Source organism: Phocoena sinus, chromosome 11 (genome assembly GCF_008692025.1).
Source record: "Phocoena sinus isolate mPhoSin1 chromosome 11, mPhoSin1.pri, whole genome shotgun sequence".
NCBI lineage: Eukaryota > Metazoa > Chordata > Mammalia > Artiodactyla > Phocoenidae > Phocoena > Phocoena sinus.
Window position 1 is genome coordinate 81,749,503 of NC_045773.1, and position 23,134 is coordinate 81,772,636.

Genomic DNA, 23,134 nt, shown 5'->3' on the forward strand with positions numbered 1-23,134 from the left:
ATGGACAAGCCATCTGATTCCTTGTCAGAAAGTTAATCACTTAAGTTCTTCTATGGTTCTTTTATTCTAGCTCCTTCCTAACCAGAATGAAGGAGGCTGAGAAGATTTCACTAAAATATTTCACTAGATTTCACTGCCAGTGGTTGACGACGGTGTGCTGGTGGGCACTTTTTGGCTCAGAGCCCCTCAAACTCTGGAGCTTACATAAAAGTCATTTAACTACAAACAAATGACAAACAAGGAAAAGATAGCAGTCACCTCAGCAGAAATCTGTAAAGGGAAATAGTACTTCTCTGGGTGTTCGAAGAAAGTTTCCAGTATGAAATGGCAAACATTCTGAACTCTGGGGTCCAAGATCAATCTAGGGGAAAGTTCATTTCTTTGTTTCCCACAAATAGAGAAAGAGCTCTTATTCTCCCAATCCCAACAGATCATTTCCAACCTTACTCTACTTACTCTCCAGGGACACCCTCCTTCCAAACTACTGAACAACCTGTATCTCCAGATCAGAGCTCTTTGCACAGCTTCAGATTCTGGTATCACAATGCCTAAGCAGAAATCTACAGGATACACCGTCTTTTTTTTTTAAACATCTTTATTGGAGTATAATTGCTTTACAATGGTGTGTTAGTTTCTGCTTTATAGCAAAGTGAAGCAGCTATACATATACATATATCCCCATATCTCCTCCCTCTTGTGTCTCCCTCTCACCCTCCCTATCCCACCCCTCTAGGTGGTCACAAAGCACCGAGATGATCTCCCTGTGCTATGTGGCTGCTTCCCATGAGCTATCTATTTTACATTTGGTAGTGTATATATGTCCATGCCACTCTCTCACTTTGTCCCAGCTTACCCTTCACACTCCCCATGTCTTCAGGTCCATACTCTACATCTTTATTCCTGTCCTGCCCCTAGGTTTGTCACAGCCATTTTTTTTTAGATGCCATATATATGTGTCAGCATACGGTATTTGTTTTTCTCCTTCTGACTTACTTCACTCTGTATGACAGACTCTAGGTCCATTCACCTCACTACAAATAACTCAATTTCATTTCTTTTTATGGCTGAGTAATATTCCATTGTATATATGTGCCACATCTTCTTTGTCCATTTATCTGTCTATGGACAATTAGGTTGCTTCCATGTCCTGGCTATTGTAAATAGTGCTGCAATGAACATTTTGGTACATGACTTTTTGAATTATGGTTTTCTCAGGGTATATGCCCGGTAGTGGGATTGCTGGGTCGTATGATAGTTCTATTTTTAGTTTTTTAAGGAACCTCCATACTCTTCTCCATAGTGGCTGTATCAATTTACATTCCCACCAACAGTGCAAGAGGGTTTCCTTTTCTCCACACCCTCTCCAGCATTTATTGTTTGTAGATTTTTTGATGATGGCCATTCTGACCAGTGTGAGGTGATACCTCATTGTAGTTTTGATTTGCATTTCTCTAATGATTAGTGATGTTGAGCATCCTTTAATGTGTTTGTTGGCGATCTCTATATCTTCTTTGGAAAAATGTCTATTTAGGTCTTCTGCCCATTTTTGGATTGGGTTGTTTGTTTTTTTGATATTGAGCTGCATGAGCTGCTTGTAAATTTTGGAGATTAATCCTTTGTCAGTTGCTTCATTTGCAAATATTTTCTCCCATTCTGAGGGTTGTCTTTTTGTCTTGTTTATGTGTTCCTTCGCTGTGCAACAGCTTTTAAGTTTCATTAGGTCCCACTTGTTTATTTTTGTTTTTATTTCCATTTCTCTAGGAGGTGGGTCAAAAAGGATCTTGCTGTGATTTATGTCATAGAGTGTTCTGCCTATGTTTTCCTCTAAGAGTTTTATAGTGTTTAAATGTTTACATTTAGGTCTTTAATCCATTTTGAGTTTATTTTTGTGTATGGTGTTCGGGAGTGTTCTAATTTCGTTCTTTTACATGTAGCTGTCCAGTTTTCCCAGCACCACTTATTGAAGAGGCTGTCTTTTCTCCATTGTATATTCTTGCCTCCTTTATCAAAAATAAGGTGACCATATGTGTGTGGGTTTATCTCTGGGCTTTCTATCCTGTTCCATTGATCTGTGTTTCTGTTTTTGTGCCAGTACCATACTGTCTTGTTTACTGTAGGTTTGTAGTATAGTCTGAAGTCCAGGAACCTGATTCCTCCAATTCTGTTTTTCTTTCTCAAGATTGCTTTGGCTATTTGGGGTCTTTTGTGTTTCCATACAAATTGTGAAATTTTTTGTTCTAGTCCTCTGAAAAATGCCATTGGTAGTTTGATAGGGATTTTTTTTTTAAAAATCTATTCTTGTTTTTAGCCACCAAAGGGAAAACCAAGCCAGCAAACTGCTAAACATTCAGAAAGCAGAAAAGCAGTCTCTTACTCCATCTACAGAAGCCAAGAAACCTGGAGGTTTTCCATAATGCATCCTCCCCTTTTTTTATTCTCCAGAAGCTGTAACTGTCCACCAGGCAGTCACAAACCACCTGTACAGCCAATCTTGAGGTCATCTATTTGACTTGTGAGGGACTCATCTATATTTTTCTGTGCCTGTACTAGGAGTGAAGAGACCATGGCTTCGTCTGTCGGTATCACCGACTGTTCAGTGACAGTGGCTTTCCACAACCAGAGTCTTCAGACCCTCCTTTTGAAGCAAGAGCATCGTGTGAGGAGTAAAGGGGCCTGTTGCAAATGCCAGGAAGAGTTTCTTCAGGAGAAAGTTGTGTTTCAATAAGCTTCTAAGAGTTAGAAATATGTGCAGCAAGCAAACGGGAACTTTCTCAATTTCTTAAAAAAAATAAGATGCTTCCACAGTCTCGATTGTGTTCAACCTCAAAGCTGCTGCTTCTAATGTTGACTCTGCTCCCACCGCATCCACGCCCCCAAACCGAGGCATCCCTGCAGCTTCCAAACTACCAGTCCCAGAGGTTCCTGAATTTCAAACGAAATCTCACCCTCACGTTCGTCCCCCAAAGCTCTCAGCCTGTCTATCCAGCAATGGAGAGTTGCGAGGCACTCCCGAAGCCAGAACAGTCTTCGACATAAAGAGCCAAATCCTTTTCTGGGAAAGCCTACCTCCCTTGAGAGAAAAAGATCTCATCTCTTCCCTCATACCCGGACGAAGCCACGGAGAGACGTGGAGCTTAGACACCCCCCCCACCTCGCCCCATCAACTTCCCCTCACATCCTAATCATTTTGAGGATGCTTTTCCTTTGCCCACTTCCTCTCTGTCCCTTTTCTCCTTTTCTTCCTCCACTTCACCCCACCCCGCCTCTTCCCTCTTTTGGCACTCCTCTCCTCCCTACTGTGTGCTCCGGAATGAAATTTGCACAGTAGCTTAGCGCACTACTAGTCGTATTTACACACATTTTAATCTCTGTATTGAGACACTCATGTGTAGCTGATATTTTAATTTCCACATTGCTTTCTAATTCCTTTCCTTATGTTCCCAGATCAGCCTTTCCCCAGCATAGGCTGATGCTTGGTCTGGTGGGGGGCTAGGTGCATGGCTGGGGCTAAAGCCCTGGGTAGATAGAGAAATGCTGGGGGGAGAAAGAATCAGTAAGAGAATCTAAAATATTTTTAGTGGAAGTCATCCAAAGACTTGCATCCGAATTTCCACTCACACCAAATTTTGGCTAAAGGCAAAAAGCTCGACCCTTTCAGAATTGGAGATTGAGATTTCAGAACCTGTCCAGATGTACACAGGGGTTTATTAAAATTCACTGAGCAGCTGGTTCTTGGGTGCTGCCCTTTCCTCATTCCAGAGATTATTATTTCTGAAATCCTGAAAGCCCCTGAAATTGTTTCTATTTTGTTTAACAAAAGGAGTCCTATGTCCTGGCACTGTTCACTTCTTATAAAAAGTTCCTAATGCTCACAGATAGGTAAAAAAACAATTCTTAGCCAGGCACCAGTCTGCAGACCACAATCTGAAAAGCACTAATGAAGAGATAAGATGTACTGGAGGTGATAAGGTATCCAAGGAGATCCTTTTTCTTCTTTTCTTGTTATTTAAATTGAGGCTTAATTAATGTAAACAAAAATGCATGAAGTTTAATGATTCAGCTTGATGGGTTATTACATATGCATACACCCATGTAACCAACAGCTCTGGCAAAGATACGTGATTTTTCAGCCCCCAGCTGCTTCCTTGTGCCTCATCCCAATCACTGCCACTCTCTGACCTCTATCACCATAGATTACTTTTTCTTGCATTTTGAAATAATATAAATAGAATCATACAGTATGTACTCATTTGAGTGTGGATTCTTTCACTCAATTTTTTAAAAGTTGGATATATCCATATTATTCCTAGTAGCAGCAGTTCTTTTTCATTGCTTGGTAATATTCCATTGTGTGAATACTGTGCATCACAACTTTTTCATTCATTTTTCTGTCAATGTACATTTAGAGTGCTTCTAGTTTGGGGCTGAAATGTCTAATGTGGTCACTAGCATTCCTATATTTGTCTTTCAAGGGAAATACTCATGCATTTCTCTTGGGTATAAATGCAGCTGTGGAGTTTTGGGGGCATAGCTTACATGTATATTTAGATTTAGTCAGTGTTTCCAAATAGTTTCCCAATGTGTGTGCACCAGTTTACGGTCTCATCAGCAGTTGTGTGAGTGAGTATTCCAGTTGCTCCACGTTCTCAGCAGCACTTGATATTGTCAGTTCTCTTAAGGTAATTGATTCTGGTGAAGAGAAGTATTATTTCATTTGGTTTTTAAATCTACATTTCCCTCATAGCAAATTATGTTGGGCACCTTTTAAATTGCTTATTGGCTATTTTGGGTATCCTCTTTTTGTGAAGTGCATGTTAATTTGCTCTTTCTTAATGAGATTTTAGTCTTTTTCTTAGTGTTTTGTAGAAGTTCTTCACAGATAATGGTCTTTCGTAAAACATAAGTGTTGAAATATCTTCTCTCAGACTGTAGTTCATCTCTTCTTAAGAAGGAGAGGACTTGAAAAATTTTGTAAGAATAGGAAAGAGAGAAAGAGAGAGAGGTTGAAGTCAGAAAAAAAAAAAGTTCCATCTGGAAATCTTTCCTGGTGGTTGCAGAAAAAACGCCTCCAGGCAGTTTGCTGGGGCGGGAACCTCGGAAAGCGCTGATAGGATTAAATGTGTTAAGAGCAGAAACGGTGCTATCTGGCTTGCGACCCTTACATTTCTCCTAGTGTAGCAGCTTAAGAGGATACAGTCTAGAGGTTTAAGAAATGAGTAGGATTTGAGGCAGTGGCTTTTCTATCTGGCCAACTACCGTATCTTTGAAGACCCCCCTCAGAAATATGGTTACTATTTCAAAGATGATCTTCACGACCTTTCTGTCGTGAGAGGTGTAGTTCAGTGGTGGTTTATCGTTTCCTTACGAGAGGGCTGGAAACCATACACGTGCATCTATTTTTCTCCCTTTACGCTTTGCTTGCTCACACGGAAATAGACACATTATCCGATGGATTGCCTTTAAATGCTTCCGGTTTCTACTCTCTGTGTCTCCGCACTAACAACCACGTGTCAGCACAAGGAAGACAAGGGAAAGGAAGTGACTAGAAGAAAAGAATTGGCTCCTTCCAGATTTCCTCAAGCCGAAGCAAGAAGCCCGTCTCCATATTAACGTGCCCAATAATCCTTTTAGCCTTGTCATTGAAGAGCAAGAAAGAAAAAGAACCGAAAGTCGAGGCTCGATAATTTCATTTTGAATTGCCTTAGTTTTCTGAGCTGTCTTTGAGTAGTGGAGTAGCCGAATCCATTTCTCCCCCTATACTTCCCTCCTCCTCTACCAACCCATCCAGTCTCCTAAAACTGGATCCTATTTTTAGACATGGATTTCAGGGGAGCCCATATACTTTGGGGCGAACGAATGGGTGATGTTGAACAAAATAAAAGTAGACTGGCCCCCCACAAATGAAAACTTTAAATTTTGAGAGAACAGCTAAGCTAAGCGTTCTCAGGTGGCCGAAATAGCTCAGTTGGGAGAGCGTTAGACTGAAGATCTAAAGGTCCCTGGTTCGATCCCGGGTTTCGGCAGTGGTGTTTTACTGTGGTGTAATTTATTAACCCGTTACACGACAGTTATGCCCCAATTCCCAAAATCCATATATAACTACAATTTTTACGGCTTTTTGTAAGCGCGATCAAGGTGTGTGTGTGTGTGTGTGTGTGTGTGTGTGTGTGTGTGTGTGTGTGAAGTGTCTTCCACGAAGTGTTTCCTGACAGTGATATTTTATTTAAAGTTTCAAAACCTAGGAAATTATTTTCCTAGGAGCTAGGAAATTCCAATATGCTACATGGCCTTGCACTTACAATTCATTTCTGCCTTTATGTTGTGTGTGTGCGTGTGATCTTTTTAATCACAAGAATTGTTGTTGTTGGTGGTGGGGAAACCTGAAGAAAAAAGAACTACTACACTGTGTAAGTGTATATATGTGGGTGTGGTATATGCAAGGAAAAATTTCCAATCAGAAAATATTGGTTTGTATTTTGAGTCCACCCCGTTTTTAAACTGCTAGAATAAGGAGCTTTGTTGAACATCATTGAACTTTTAAACAATTACAAGAACATGCAGAGTTTTCTTTTTGACAAGACATTCATTCCTTCAGCCTTCCACACCTGTCTAGAATTTGCACATCTTAAGTTATTTCTGTTTTGTTATCCAGGAAAGAATGAGAATAAGAACTTCTTTAAGAATTATTCTCTTGAATTTTCACAAGGGGACCTAGAATACTGAAAAATGAAAGCAAATGGACAGTAAAGATGTCAAGACTCAGGTACCAATACCCCATTTTTTCCTTTTAATTTTGACTTTATTTCTTGAAACTCTTTGTTAGGGATAATAAGTCACTCTTGTGTCATTCTGAACTGTTTTCTTCTTTTCAAATTTCTGTGTCACTTTCATAGTGTCTGTTTTCCACCGACAACTCTTGGACACTTTGAAAGAAGAAAATAAAACACTATTTCAACATCAGAACTGCATCAAGTTGCAAATGGAAAATTGGTACAAACTGAGAAGCAACGTCAAGGTAGGGACATTCGCTGTACAGGAACTTGGCATTAGAAACTTATTCCATTAACAATCTATCCCTCCTCAATTCAGAAGCTTGCATTTTATTTCATTAAGAAGTATTTGATTGGACAAACAGCATCATTGAGTATTTTATTGCCTAACACAGTAATGATTCCTTTATATTCTGTTGAAGTGGGAGGTCTAGGGTAGTTCACAAAACATAATTAGCCTCACATTCAATATCTAAAAAATGAGGCTAATGATGTCTATGTAAAAAGGGATACTGTAAATACCAAAGGAGATCATGCAAGTGAATGCTTTGTGTCATGTCCACACATAGTAGGAAACTGGTAGACTGTGCTCTATATTCCTTGGTTCTGGTGTTCCCAGAACAGCATCTAAACATGTCATGTCTTCTGTAGCTAGGGATGTCAAATAGCAATATAATAAAGCCATAAATGAGTCACTTTTGTAACTTTACATTTTCTAGTAGTCACATAAAAAATAAAAATAAGTGGTCTTCATTGAAGAAGAATATTTAAATAACTTGGTATATCAAAAACATCATTTAAATAAATAGTCAATCAAAAAATTATTAGTGATATAGTTTACATTTTAAATATCATATTAAGTCTTTGAGGCCTGATATATATTTTACACTTACAGCACATCTCAATTTTTAAGTGTTCAATACTCAAAGTGGCTAGTGGCTACCATTTTGGACAGTGCAGGGTTAAACATACACATCATAGATTTTCAGATGTTCTGAATTGAGTATATATGGCATGAGTGTGTTCTGTCACTCAATTTAGAAGTTTAATTCCTGATAAGAATTCTGTATTAAATGAATCCATAGTCTGAAGATGGCTATAGACTTTTTAAAAATTGAAGTATAGTTGATTTACAATATCATATTAGTTTCAGGTGTACAACATAGTTACTCAACAATTTTTATAACTCTAAATATTTAATTTTTAAAATTCTCACTTTGTTCATGGGGCAAAAAGAAAAAAAAAGGCATACCTTATTATTATGGATTCCTGAGACCCCAATAGACATGCAGTTTTCACCAGGTGTAACACAAAATTATGACCAAGCAGTGTTTCTGAAAACCTTCCTAATATTGGAAAGCATCATAAACCTAATATTTTACCACATCAAACAGTCAAGATAATCCTCCTAAGCACTTCATGGGCTAAAAATTTCATGAGCCAACCGAAAGGACAGATCTGTCAGACAAACCATATTCTTTCAGCTTCAAAAGGAGCTCAATGTTATTTTATGAATATTGGCAAAATTCCATAAATGAGCAAACCAGAAGGAGAAAGGGTTAGCCACTGGAAATCTGGTGCCAGGAAATGGGTTCTCTTGCAGTCTTTTTATATATTTCAAAGAACACAGTCTTAACCACAATAAATCCCAGGGTTCAAGAGATGTCCGGGAGCAAATTTATTTTCCTACGAATATCACTAATGAGAATACTTTTCTGTCTTTATCCATCCTCCACATAGTTGTATCTACTGATCACTCACAAATCCAAACCTGGAGGCAGGGGTAATTGTGTGAGTTCACCATGTAACGTTCTCACAAGTGTGCACCACATAGATCTTGAATTTAACATGAGCAAGGCTTGCCCATCTTCTCTGTCTTCCAAACTTCCTCCCATTTCCAAAAGAATTTTTAAAACCTACCCCTTTTCTGCACTTTCTTCTGTTTGGTAATGACATAGCTTTTTTCCCTCCCTAAATAAGTGCATGAACAAACAAACAAACACATAAATAAATACTTTTTTTTCCCTTTATCCCTAATGTCTTGCGGCTATTTGTCTTTGGTCTCGCTCTCATAATTTAATATTCCTCTCCATCCCTGAAGCTGTTGTTTCATTCATGCCTTATGAATGCTTATGAAGAAGAGATTTTGGATTATTGGCGGGGCCTGCTAAATTAGCTGGGTGCCTAGATTAGAAGAGAAAAAGAGCCCCTTACATTGCAATGTTGAATGCATCGTTCTAGGGTTTTTTACTGCCTGTGGCTTTCCTCCATCAAATATGGTCCTTAATATTCCAATGGAGCAAACAACCAAGATCATGAAGCATTTTAGGCAGGAAAGAAGCTGAATTTCAATGGCCTTGTGTCTCAGGTTAAGACATATCTGGAGGAAATCAAAAGGTCCAAAAACTGGGACTTGATTTGATCTCTTGCCAAGCATAATAGGAGACCCCAACTATGTTTTAAAGCTATGGTGGCAACTTCTTTTGGTTATCTGACACGTTTCCAATCTTTTGCCTTCCACTTCAAGTTCTGTACTCAAAAGCATCAGTATCCTTCTTTGATTCCTCTACCGCCTAGACACCCAAGGATCCAGAGCCTCAGGAAATAAAATTTATTCCCAAAGAAGCATTAATTATCCAAAACTCTGGCGGGGAGGGGGTGTAGCTCAGTGGAAGAGCGCATGCTTTGCATGCATGAGGCCCCGGGTTCGATCCCTGGCATCTCCACCCCTTGGTTTCACTTTTCCCTCAAACCTCAAGGAATACAGATTTAGTTCTCCTAACCTTTTTTTCCCGTTATAGTCCTGTACACATACAAAGTAAAACATAACCCAATGGATTCTGGTGAAGTCCCTCCTCTCTTGCTGTGAGCCTCGACCTCACCAAGACGACTTCAACAAGCAGAAGAAAGACAAAAAGGAAGTGGGAGAAAGAACGGGAGGCCAACAGGAACAGTCTCGAAATCTTGGCCATGAGATTAAAGTCATGACAACCTACACACCGAACTATCTAGAGTTCAGCCTCTGAAAACCATTTCAAATTAAAAATACTTGGTTACTGCCTTACCCCTCTTATCTTCCATGTCTTGCATTCCAAGCTCAACACATTAAACAAACAACAACAACAAAAACACTCATACCTACGTATGAGTACGTAGCTATACCTACGTATAGCTCAGATGGTGAAGTCTAAAGACAAAGGCGGTCCCTCTTTCTACCTTGCGCTCTTCTCCTACCACTAGCACGTGGGGATCCGGACACTGTAGCCTCCCCGCCGCGCGGTCTGAAACCTCCAATACCACCGGGATACACTAAAATCAGAAACTCAACCGCAGGACTTCTCTCAAGTGCTCCAACCACGGAAAGAGCAGCGAAGCTCTCTGAAAACCGCGACAGTCAGACAAAACGAAGGGGATCTTCCTTCGGGAAAGCGGTCTCAGCTCACTTCTTTTACCGGGAATGGGCCTGCTTGTTCCCCACGTACCCAGAGGAAGCGCAGCAGAGACGCGTAACTAACCGCCTCTCCGCCCATCTGAAACTAACGCCAACCTAAGCACTCGTCCACTTTTTTCCTCCTCCACCTTCCTGTGGCCGCTGAAGCCGCGGACTCCACGCCTGCCTGTCGTTATCGTTACCTGTATTCTGCTCTCGCACTAATCTCCCTCCTGGTGTTAACTTTCCCAAACATATCAGCCCACTCATCTTGGAGTCTCTAAAGCCGAGAACTGCCAAACCTGGCTGACTTTCAGAATCATCGCGGGGAGCTTTTAAACAAGGTCGATTTCTGGCTTAGCCCATCAGAGATAAGTCAGAATTTCCTCCAAACCTAGTACCTGAGTTGACTGTCGGAACAAATTTTGGCTGAAGGTGGGAAGCGTCTCCCCTTTCCACAGGGACAATGGGATCTCAAGAACTAATTTGGCAAACGGCGAGTTCATTTTGCACATCGGGCCCAGCGGCTGAACCTCCCCCCTGGTGTTCTTTCATTCAAGAAAGGGATTCCGTATATACTAAGAGGGGCAAAAATCGATGCAGCATCCTGCTGTCTGTTCTTGTCCCCAACTTGGTCTCTGTGCATCTCAGAACCAGAGCTGCAAGAGCCCGGGAGACAAACCAATGTCGGATTTCCCAACCATGGTGCTGGCCCAGGCGTTGACAAGGGTATTGTTTTTATTAGTTTCTTCCTTCTGTTTGCCTTAGGTTTCTTCTGCTCTTTTTCCCCTTGGCTATCTCAGTGAAAACTTAGATGACTAACTTGTGATTTTTCTTTTCTTGTATGCACTGAGTGCTATAAATTTCCTTCTCAGTGCTGTTTTAATAAGTATCAGAAATTTTTAGTGCTGTCTTAATGTATCAGAAATTTTGATACATTGTATTTTTATTTCATTCTATTTATTTTTAAATCTCCATTGAGATTCCTCTTTATTCCGTGGGTTATTTAGAGCTGTGCTGTTTAGTTTCCAAGTGTTTGAATATCTGCCTCTTATCTTTCTGTGACTAATTTGCACTGTGGTCAGAGAACACACTGTATCTTTCAATTCTATTAGATTTGTTGAGGGTTATTCTATGTCCCAGGATATGTTCTATCTTGGAATACGTTCTGATGGATTTGAAAAGAATCTATACTCTGCTTGTATTGGATGAACCATTCTATGTTGATTGGATTCCGGTGGCTGATAGCATTTTCAAGTTTTTCTATATCCTTGATCATTTTCTGTTTAGTTGTTCCATCAGTTATTCTGAGAGAGACGTTGAAGTTTCCAACTATAATAGTGGATTTGCATATTTTATCTTTCAGTTTTATCAGATTTTTTTTCCTTCACATATTTTGCAGCTCTGTTGTTTGGTGCATACGTATTTTGGATTACTATGCCCTTCTTGGTAGATGGGCACTTGTATCATTATATGATGTCCTTCTCTGCCTCTGATAATTTTCTTTGTTATGAAACTGACTTTATTTGACATTAATATAGCTACTCCTGCTGTCTTTTGATTGATGTTTGCATGACATGCCTTTTTTTTTTTTTATCCTCCTAACTTCAAACTGCCTATATATTTACAGGTTATATTTGAGGTGAATTTTTTTGTAGACAGACAGCATATAGTTTGGTCATGTTTTCTAATCTACCCTGTGAGTTTAATTAGTTCACTTAGACTATTTACATTTAATGTAATTATTGGTAGGTAGGGCTTAAGTCCGGCATTTTATTTTTTTTGTTTTCTGTTTGTTCTCTGTTATTCTTATTGTTCTCTTCTCTCTTTTTTTGTTGCCTTTTTATGGACTACTTGTATATATTTTGGAATTCCATATTCATTTATCTATACTATTTTTTATTGTATCCTTTTGTATAGATTTTTAAAAGTCATTACTGTAAGAATTCCATTATAGATATTTAACTTAGACTGTACTGGTGTCACCATTTTACCAGTTCATGTGAAATGTAGCAGCCTTACGTCCCTTTCTGTCACTTTACTATTCCTCACTTGTAATATGATTGTCTTAACTATTTCTTTCACATACATTTAGACAGTGTTATACTTTTGCTTCAACTTTCAAACATAATTTTAAAAGCTCAAGACAAGGAAAGTGTATTGTACTTACCATGTTTTTTTGCTTACCATGTTTTTTTTCTTCCTTCCTGATATTCAATATTCCTTCTCTATCATTTCCTTTCTGTTTGGAGAACTTACTGTAGTCATTCTTTTAAGGTAGTTCTCTGGCAGCGAATTATCTTAGTATTCCTTTATCTGAGAATATATTGATTTTCTTTTCATTCCCGAAAGATATTTTCTCTGGATATTGTATTCTGGATTGATAATTCTGTTCTTTTTTTTTTTTTTTTTTTTTTTTTTTTTATAATTCTGTCCTTTAAGCACTTGGAAAATGTTGTACCACTCTTTCTGACCTCTATGGTTTCTGATGAGATAGATAGCCGCTGTCATTTGAATTGTTTCTCTATATGGGTAAAGTGCCATGTATCTCTGGTTTCAAGATCTTTTTCTCCCTTTGTTTTTAAGAGTTCAGAAGTCTTGGTTGATTTTTTTTCCCCAGTCAACTGATGAAAGAGACTCTCTTCTAAAAACCACATAAAATCCATATCTTCAGCTAAGCAATCCCTATTCCAAATGGCTTCCCAAGACTGTCCCTTGGGGTTGGTAAATTTATCATGTAATCATTTCACACCTATAAAGCAACCACATAAAATCCAAATCTTCAGGTCAGCAATCCCTATTCCAAATGACTTCCCAAGATTGTCCCTTGGGGTTGGTAAATTTATCACTTAATCGTTTCACACCGATAAAGCAATGAGCAAAGTTTCAATCAGTGTAAAATCAGGATATCATTTCCCCCTAACTCTTCCTGTATGAATAAAGATAAAACAGAAGCAGGACGCCTGAACAGGGACTTGAACCCTGGACCCTCAGATTAAAAGTCTGATGCTCTACCGACTGAGCTATCCAGGCCCACAAGGTTGGCTCTTCCCATAGTATCTTATCTATCTTCACACATTTGGACAATTCATTTTATCCTTCATGTATTAGTTCCCAAGTCAGATTTCTTGGATTTTCCTCATTGCTAAGAAGATTCTGTTTGAGAGAGATGTTATAATCGTTAGGAACATTTTCCTTCCTCTTCTCTTCTTTGTCTTCCTTCTCTAGGTTTTCAGAACCAGAGATGCTGCATCCCCTAGACAAAGCATTGCCAAGTTTCAGACTACATTGCTAGACAAAGAGGGTTTCATTTCTTGCCAAGTACCCCACCTAAATTTCTCCAGGCAACACTCACACTATTTCTGTTTCTCTCTCTCTCCGCATTGTCTTGTACATATTTCTTGCAGCCTTTATAGACAGAGGGAAAGAGAGTTGAAGGAGGAGGAATTTGAAGATGCAAGAAAGTGTTCCATAATGGGTCCCTTTCTGTTGATGGATGAAATTGCCCCCAAACATTCCTTGGGCAAGGGAGTTTTGGAGCTGGCTGATGGGAGGGTGGGAACCAGGTGGAACAGCTCATGCTGGCCAGGCATTCTGCCCAACGTGGTGTGGATTTACATTCTTCAGCTTCTACTGGAGCCAGTAGCTCTCCAAACAGGAAAACAACAAGGGACCATTATCCAATCTATGCTTCTCATTGAACCCATTTCGAGAAGGAAAGGGGTTTAACTAAAACAATTTCATAGGAAACAGCAGAAGGCATTTTCTTGGTCTAACCAGACTCATTCAGTCCAGGCCCTAGCTCTTACCCTCCACTGCTCCTGTTTGAGCTTACAGATTTTTCTCCCTGGAGGATGCGCCATTGTATCTTTGAGATGGAACAGGTCAGAACGTACCAAACTCTGAAGCTCCCTCTCCTTACACTATCATCATCCCTGCATTGCAGACTTTAGTTCTTGGCTCATATTTCTCCACTGAACTTGCATCATCATTAACTTGCATCAGACTTAGGTAAGAAAGCCTTCAAAGGCTGTGTCACTTCTGATCGCCTCACCGTTTATTAATTTTAAGTAATTGTTGTCAGGAACTTGATGCAGTCTTATTCCCTTTGGGGCAGGAATGTTATTAATGAGATCTTCTTTCCAATGAAGTTAGAAATTTGAAAACAGAAACCTACCACGTTTCAGCTTTCAGGTTTGAAAACAGGTAATCGCCAACTGGCTACGTGGCCTAATGGATAAGGCATCTGATTCCGGATCAGAAAATTGAGGGTTTGAGTCCCTTCGTGGTCGCTTGCTTATTGCTAGGCAAGAAACGGAATCCTTTTCATTTGACTTTCTAAGGGCTGACCTTGAGAAGAAAACCTGAAATGAGGCAAGAGTCTTAAAAAACCAAAATTAGTATGCCCACTAATTACCAATACCTTGCGTTTTGTCATTGGCATCTAATCACCAGATAATACCCAGTAGTGAAATACTAATGCATGTATAGTTATTGATACCATAATGACCCTGGATTTTCTGGCTCAGAATCCTTCTCTAGAACTGGTAGACAGTGGCCAAGAAAAGGATAGGAAGGGGAAGAAAAGTTGACTGCAAACATTTCTCTGGAGAAAGCTGGGTTTCAAAGAGTTTCTATCTAAGAGTTAAGAATATGTGCTTGGAGGGCTAGGGGAGATACTAAACCCTGAACATGCACTTGCAGTCTGGACCCTCATAGTGAGAGTCTGATGCTTGTCAACTGAACTATCCAGCTCAGGAATTCAACTTATCCTGAGAATTTATTCAAAGCTAATAAGTGGATTATTCTCTAACCTTTCTATTTGCCTTCGTTATAAATACAGGGCACCAATATTTAAGAAATTCACCTGGCAGAGGGATCCTCCTTCTACATTCAGCATAGCTTCCTACTTAGCAAATCTGAACAAACTTGCAACAGGTAGAGATTGAATCAGTAATCAAAAACCTTCCAACAAAGTAAAGTCCAGGAGCACAGGCACATTCAGCTAAACTGCAAGACATAAGATTAACACACAAAATAAGTTGTTTTTCCCTACACTAGCAATGAACAATCTGGAAAGGAAATTTAAAAAGCAATTCCATTTACAATAGCATCTGAAAAAATAAAATACCTAGGAAAAATTTAACCAAAGAGGTGAAAGACTTGTACACTGAAAACAACAAAACATTGCTGAAAGTAATTGAGGAAGAGGGGTACGGAATTTCAGTGGGAAGCATCTCTGTTCCTCCGTCTACTGTCTTTTTCATGACTCAAAAATTATGAGACTCAACAAAAATGTCTGTCAGGTTCTTTATTTTCCCTCTTTTTTCCATCTTTTTTCCCTGTACTGAAGGTGATCTTCCTCTTAATGTTGGGTTAGGCCTCTTTTTCTTAACTGTTTTTTTTTTTTTTTTTCTTTTTTGGCTTCATAGTGTGGATTGCAGGGATTGACCCTGCATCCTTAGCAGTGAAAGTGCAGAGTCCTAACCACTGGACCGCCAGGGAATACCCTAGGCCTCTTTTTTTTTTTTTTTTGGTGGAGATTTAGGATGGACTCCCCCCCCCCCCACAACTTTTCCTCTCCCATCCCATCTTCCTTTTACCAAAACAACCACCCTATGTGGAACCAAGGTCTATGGAATAGAACTGGAACAGCTGTAAAGGCAATGCACTGAAGCATTGGTTTTCTTTTCGTATGAGCGGGGAAATCATGAGAAAATGAATGAAAAGGTGCAAGAAGGATTGGGTTACAGAGTAAAGAACACACATGGAATTACAGGGGTTTTACTCAAGACCTTGTATGTGGAAGGCACCTGCTTAACACTAAAAATCACCTTGCCCTAGAAATTCTTCATAACATATCAGTGCCATTTTTGGATGGTTTTGAGAAACCTAAAAGTTGGCAAGGGAAAGTCCACTGAGATAAATTTCACCAATGTAAAAATCATTAAACCAGATCCTCTCTTGTATCTCTGGTCCAATATTCTGGAACAGAAAAAGCATATTAGGCAAAACTAAGGAAATCTGAATAGATTGTAGATTCCATTTTTAAAAATGTATCAATTTGAGTTCATTAACTTGGCAAATGTATCATCCTACTGTAAGCTGTTAACAATATGGGAAACCGAGTGCAGGGTATAGGGGAACTCTCTGTAATGTCCTCTCCATTTTTCTCTATATCTACAACTGTTCTAAAGTTCAACTCTTTTTATAAAATAAAATGATCTCTCTTTTAGATACACAAGAGAAGAGAGCATTTAAAAGGATTTAGAGCAAAGGTTTTGCTGCAGAGTGAATGCATTTCTAACAGGGCTCTTGTACCGGTTAGCGCCCACATTCAACAGGAGGGTGATTTATAGGACCTATGCCACTGTCTGATTTCTATGATGATTTTAAATAACATTCAACAGAGGCTAAAACAAAAGAATAAGCATGTGATTAGTAACGTGCTCCAAACGAAAGCTGGCTTCAGTAGGCTTTTGTGTATGTATGTATACATGAAATTATGCGGAAAGTGAAAGAGTCTACACCAGAACCAGGTCGTGAATCCTGGGTCCTCAGACTAAGGGCCTGATGCAGGTCCAATTGGGCTACCGAAGAGTACGAAGGTTTCAGTAAGAATCTATTCAAACCAAAAACGTTTAGTCACTGCTTAATCTTTTCCTTCCACTCTTTCCCTTGTATTTTCAAGCCAAACATGCTAAAAACTAGTTGATGGCAGTTGAAATGACCAAACACAAAACTGCGTTTGGAATTTGTTTCTAAACTCAATGCTGCATCCGGATACGTATAACGTCGACTTTCTAAAATCTCTAATACCGGGGTCTACTGCTCCAGAGATATGCAACCACAGGCGCGCCCTTGAAAATGCTCAGCCTGTGTTTGCCGTGACAGAAAGTGGAGCAAGGCACTCTCAGAGTCACAAAATCTTGGGCAAAACGGGACGTATCTTTTTGTGGGACACACGCTTTCAAATCACTTACCTTAGGAAGGAGCCTTCTTCTCTTCCCGAGGGCCTGCAGAAAGTGTAGCAGAAATGCCGGGATTGGTCACTTTCTACCTCCGAGCCTCTCCATTGAGACCCATCTCCAAACTAGTCCTCTTCTATCTTCTTCCTCTGCTGCCTCTTTTCTTCCCCTTCATTGGCTTCATCCTTTTCCCTTCCGAGAACCAGGCCACTCTCCCTTCTCCAACACCTCTTCTGCTTATTCCACTTCCCAGCCTCTCGTCTTTCTAGCATGGTGATAGTATAACCCATCCCGGTCGGTACCTGTCCTCTCCTCCCCATTCCCTCTCCTGACAGAAGGTTTAGGATTTTATCCAAAAATCTTACCTAGCTTAACAGTCGCACCAATGTTTGCCTAAAGTTGGGAGGTGTCGACGTTCTGCGCCCTGGGTACTGATGAAATTTTCAGACTTGTCCAGGCATAGGGAAGGTTTACAGACAGCGAATTGGTTTCGCAGGTTGCGCGCAGCTTCCCTTGCGCTCTCCTCCTTGCGCAAATAATGTGATGCTGTAACAACAGGAGCGCCCACATTTCTACTCTTACCTCTGTCTGCCGCCACTCTTGTGTTGTCTGCAAAACCAGAGCGAAAGCGTCGCCGTAACAAAGCCGCTGTCACGTCCCGAGTCCAGATGCCGAATGCAGTGGTTTGCAAGAGCACGCAAGACTGCCTGAGACACATACTTGTCGCTCTTCGTTTCGGTCAAGTATTGTGAACTGATTCACCTCTTGTCTTAACTTCACACCTGGACCTACATTCCCTCGGCTGCACTCACGGAGCGCGCCTTTGTATCCCCAGCACTACGTTTTGCATTTTTGGCAGCTTCGTGGGCAGAGGAGCACTTTCTAAAGAAGGGAGAATCTAAAGACATAACAGAAGATTCAGTTCTGGGACTCTCCCTCGTGGTGGACTAGAACTGACACAAGAGGCAGTTGACTAAAAGTTCGTGCTGGGGAGGAGGATTGTGGGAAGACCTAAGGGTTTTTTGGTCCAGAATGCATTTCTCTTTTTCCTGCCCTAGCTGTGAGACAGGAGTCAGTCCAGAGGTTTCAGAAACAGAGGAACTGAACATAATGGACTTTGGCTTGCCAACATCATCATACAGTGATAAATAAATAACATTGTACAATAGATAAGTGAACTTACAGTGGGGGGGGTGTAGCTCAGTGGTAGAGCGTGTGCTTAGCATGCACGAGGCCCTGGGTTCAATCCCCGGCACCTCCATTTGTCCTCAACTCCCTCACAGCTGAGGTCCTTCTCGGTTTTCTTTGTGTAGACCTTAACTTTTGTATCCTTCGGTTAATCATGTGACTATGGGCCTTGACATTCCTTGGATCTCCCAACCTGACTACTTCAGTACAATAAAGCCAGGAACCAAGTTAAGTACAGAAACTGCTCGCTCAGAATCAGTCTCCTGAAGGCGGAGCACCGAGTATGCCACGTAGGGTCCATTCTCCTTTGCTGCATTTTTTTCATTATTATTAAGAAGCAGGGAAGAAAAAGACAGACTGAAAGAGAAAAGGGGGAAGGGGGCCTTTGGGAAAATTCTTTTAGATTACTCCTCCCACCTCCCACCCCGTCTTCCTCTCAGCTGGTTTGTGTCAATGGACAGGCTGCGGGCTCCAGAGGAAATTTTCCTTCTCCTTTTCCTTCCCCCACTCGCCCCTGCGCTTTCACCACACACCGAACCTTGGTTGGGCAGCAAAAGGTCGGTCCAATCACCAACCATGGAGCGCTGTGTTCCCAGGTTTTTCTCGGTGAAGGAGTGTTTAAGATACTGTCCGTGGGAAAGACGCTTCTCACGAAACTCAGAGGCTTCCAAAATCCGTAGTTGAAAAAGTTATTTCCAGTGTTGGAAAGGGCAGCTAGTCTCTCTCAAAGCCAGACTCGGGCAAAAAAGGTTGCTCCTTCCTGTGGCACAAACGCTTTTAAGCCCGCTTTCCTTAGGAGGAAGATAACCTTCTGGTTTCCTGCATCCCTAGAGGGAGCAGAGGAGACAGAGGCAACGCGGGCGCAAATTACCTCCCGGGCCAACCAAATAGTGGTTATCGTAAGGACCTAGTCCCAAGCCTTCTTTCGCCCTTTCCTCTTTTAGTTCCTCCTCCCCAACCGCAGCCACCTGCCACCTCCTACCCCACCCCACCCCCATCCACTTTCTTCATCACCTTCTGCTTCACCTTCTCCTTCACTTTCCCTTCCCGTCTCTCCTTTCATTCTGTTTCACCACCTCCTCCAGGCTAGTTGTTTCCAAGCAGCTCACTTCAGTTCCCGCAGCTCCACTTTCTTGATTAACAGTTCTCAAACCTGGATGATCAACAAAATCATCTGGGGAGGCATTTCCATCCTATAGATCTCCACAGCACCCCCCCATCCCGTGATTCTGAGTGCACTCAGGAGCTACAAGGTAGAAATGGGCATACGTATATTTACAAAGTTATCCGACGGTTTCCCAGCTTCGGGAACATTGCATTCTAGTCTAAAACCTTTTATCTCTGTGTTGGTGAGTCGCTTCAGGCTGCCTATATTATTCACCAAGTTACTTTTAAAAGTCGTTTCGCCTCTGAGCGACCACTTCAGCGACTTTCCAGAGCCAACTAAGCCTCATTCGGGCTTTTTTTTTTTTTGAAGGGGAGGAGCAGAGGAGGAATGGAAGAGTTGATATATACGTAATTGATTCCGATATTCAGGAAAATACAGATTTCCCACTCGTGAGAAAAAGTAAAAGAGAAGACACAATGATTTAGGATTACTCCTAAAACTCACCTTTGGTCACCACAGATTTTGGCAACAGGAGGAAAGTGTCTATTCCTTGCATCTCTGTGATGGCTAAGGTTTGAGTATTTGTCCAAGAGCATCGGGTTGGAGTGGGAAGGTTCTTATAAAAGTTTAATTTGCTTCGCCGTTCTTGCTTAGCCTCCGAAGTGTCTCCCTTAAGCGTCATTGTGGATCTCAGAAACAGAACTGCACAGTCCCCAAGACAAAGCCACTGAGGTGCAGGGCTCCAGAGTTTGGAGTTTCGCTGGGCTCAAGAGTTTGCTAGAGTGACCTGTTTTCTCTTTCCAGCTGGATCTAAATTCCCCAGGGAACTTTTCAGGTTCTACTCCTTTGCACCCTTGTTCTAGCATTTCCAGCTGGGGTTGACAGCCAGAAGCATTAGAGGTGCAGGCCCCCCCCCCCCATGTGATGACGTGGGATCTGCCTTCTGGTGGAGGCCACCGGGAGAAGGAATTCAGAGTTCCAGCCTGAAGCCACTTGAGTTAACATGGGCTATGCATGGCCATGGCTGAGGATTCACAGCCCTAGGGTTTAGATACTCCCTTCTCCTGGAAAAATGGATCCAAAATATGTATTCCCTCATGGGTTACAGTGGCCAGGGTACTGTTCTTTACGGGGACTTCTGATGTCTCATGGCTTTTGACAGCTGCCTGAGAGATTCCCTAAGGCAGAAGGAGGGCTCCATGCTAAATACAGTGAGGCTGTAAAGAGCAAAAGGAGTAATGTCCTGAGAATCCGTGTTTAGCAAAATGGAAAAAGGTGGTCTAAGCTGTTTTTCACTGCTTTGTCTACTCTCCCATGTTAGAAGTCTAGAGAATGAGAGTCAAAGAGAAGGAAAACTCATTCACTTAATCTTTGCTCTGAAATGGTTTAGACAGCAGCTTGACAACAACATACTTGGATGGAGACAGCCCAGAGATGGCCCTGGTAGGAAGGGAGCTTAGTGGCTTGGCTGGTTTGAGCATCTGTCCAGGGTTTGAGTCCCAGAGGAAGCTGAGCTTGTGACTGATCCCTGCTTTCTCTTGATCTTGAAGGACCTAGGAGAAACATGATTTTAGTTTCTCCAAATGAGGGAAAATAGATGTCATTTAAAAAATTTTGACTTCACGTTTTAAAACATCCTTTTCAAATACAAAAGTTATCATGCAAAGGTTTTGGTAAAGAAAAATGGAACAGTTTTCGTGCATTCACCCAACACTCGACTTGCACAGAGAACAAAGTACAGAGCAATGATATTCTGTAGTTTGTACTGATTCTTAAACGAGTTGTTTCTGTTTGTTTTTTCTGTTTGTTTGCTTGTTTTGTTAAATACAAGCAAATTATATATCTATTCTTATTTCCACCCAAACACCTTTGGCCACATCTTCCTCTGGGACATCAGTGTGGTGTTACATGAGGTGTTGTTAATTCATTTAATGATTTAAGAACAGAAAAGTGAAGTTCAGCGAGGAAATGTAGAAGGTAAGGGATCTAAATCCGCTGTTTGCAGGGTTTCTGAAATTTACTTCAGCTAGGTGTTTTGGTTGAGGGGATGGTGGGGAGTTAGTGGGTGTCTTCTAGTATATATTTTGTGTAAATTTCCTGTGGAAGTTGATTTAACATGGAATACAAATGACTGTGCTGCCCAAACCTAGGATCTAACCTTTAAAATCCGTTGGTCACTTGCTCATCTAAGCTATTCCAGCGAGCATGAGCTAGTTCTTCAGTCTTCCAAATCATGTTTTAAACGTTCACGTGGCAAAGGCTTTGGTAAATGTCACCTTACCTTGGGCCAACGTCCACCCACTCACTCACCAAAAAATACTTGGGGTCTGTGCCCTGCACCTCCGTTGCTTATCTTGGATTCCCTGCTCCAGTGTCTGTGGAGTAGAAATGGTATAATATCGAAGGGAATCCATTGGACTACGTATTGTTTTAAATGGGAGCAGAGGAAACATGGCAAAATGTATGACAAAAATGAAAGGGGAGGATGAGGAAAAAACTTAGATGGAGGAGCCGGGGGTTGAACCCAGGACCTCGTGCATGCGAAGCACGCGCTCTACCACTGAGCTACACCCCCTGTTGCAGAAGCTCCTTGGGGATCATTTATAAAATACTACTTTTATTTTGAGATTGGCTTTATTTTCTAATGGAGAAAATCCACTGGGTTAAATCCCACCATTTGTGAAATTACTAAACTGGATATTGTCTAGCGCCTTCACTCAGGTTACAGTCCGACTGACACAGTCTCTGATTCTAGGACTTTCCTACTTCTGTTAGCCTGCTGCAAGGTCCACTCAGAAGAAACTATGTGAAAATTACTTTCTTTCGCCTGGAAAAGTCACGGATTTCCAACACAAATCTCCAGCAGTACTGGCTCAGATGAAGTGCTTTTCAGCCCAGAGGCAGCCAAATTGAATCCCGCACCAGGTTGGGTCGGATGACGGCCAACAAACATCCTTTATCCAGCTGACACTCATTGTTTGCTCACGCATCACCACATATTCTGAGATTGTCTTCAGTTCTGGTTCCACATCCCCCCACCTCTTGAGGGTTATGTCTACAAAGGATTTCAGGGGGGAAAAAATCTTTAGTTCTATCAACTAAAAAAAATCTAAAGTTCTATCAACTTAAAAAAAGCTGTCATGGGAATTCCCTTGGTGGTCCAGTGGTTAGGACTTCACGCTTTCGCTGCCGAGGGCGCAGTTTCAGTCCTTGGTGGGGGAGTTAGGATCCTGCAAGCCACGCAGCACAGCAAAAGAAAAAAAAAAAAGAAAAAGAAAAGAAAAAGAAAAAAGTGACATTTTTCTAGACTGGGGGAATGAAAGGACAAACACAGGGCAGCGAAACAACATTGGGGAACCTAGCAACTGTCAAACTGCTTTCCCTGAAGGAACCCATTATCACAGTGGGAAAACCTGCAATTCTTCAGAACATGAAAATTCGAGGAGGTCCTGGGTAACTCAAAGCTGATAGTACTGGCCGCGTGGGAAAGAGCAGAGGTAATAGCTCTTTTCTCGCTGGGATGCTTTCAGCTTTGTGTAAGGCCAATGACCTCCATGAGTCCAAAGCCCTAAACTATACTTCTTTATCATGATCTTCATATGATATTGATGGAAGTAATCCAGGAAGCTTTTCATTTAATGGCTTGAAAATACTGGACATAAGTGTTTAT

General features: G+C 41.1%; 6 non-coding genes and 1 pseudogene across 6 annotated transcripts; 5 read left to right on the top strand and 2 right to left on the bottom strand.

The window, feature by feature from the left end:
* The window catches only part of LOC116762187, a 382,117-nt pseudogene that overhangs the window by 126,713 nt on the left and 232,270 nt on the right, over window positions 1-23,134 (top strand).
* Window positions 5,951-6,023, top strand: TRNAF-GAA. Its single transcript has one exon. It is a non-coding gene; the product is annotated as a tRNA-Phe (tRNA).
* TRNAA-UGC lies at window positions 9,425-9,496 on the top strand. The gene has a single exon. It is a non-coding gene; the product is annotated as a tRNA-Ala (tRNA).
* TRNAK-UUU lies at window positions 13,161-13,233 on the bottom strand. The gene has a single exon. It is a non-coding gene; the product is annotated as a tRNA-Lys (tRNA).
* Window positions 14,420-14,492, top strand: TRNAR-CCG. Its single transcript has one exon. It is a non-coding gene; the product is annotated as a tRNA-Arg (tRNA).
* Window positions 18,358-18,429, top strand: TRNAA-AGC. The gene has a single exon. It is a non-coding gene; the product is annotated as a tRNA-Ala (tRNA).
* On the bottom strand, window positions 21,968-22,039 carry TRNAA-CGC. The gene has a single exon. It is a non-coding gene; the product is annotated as a tRNA-Ala (tRNA).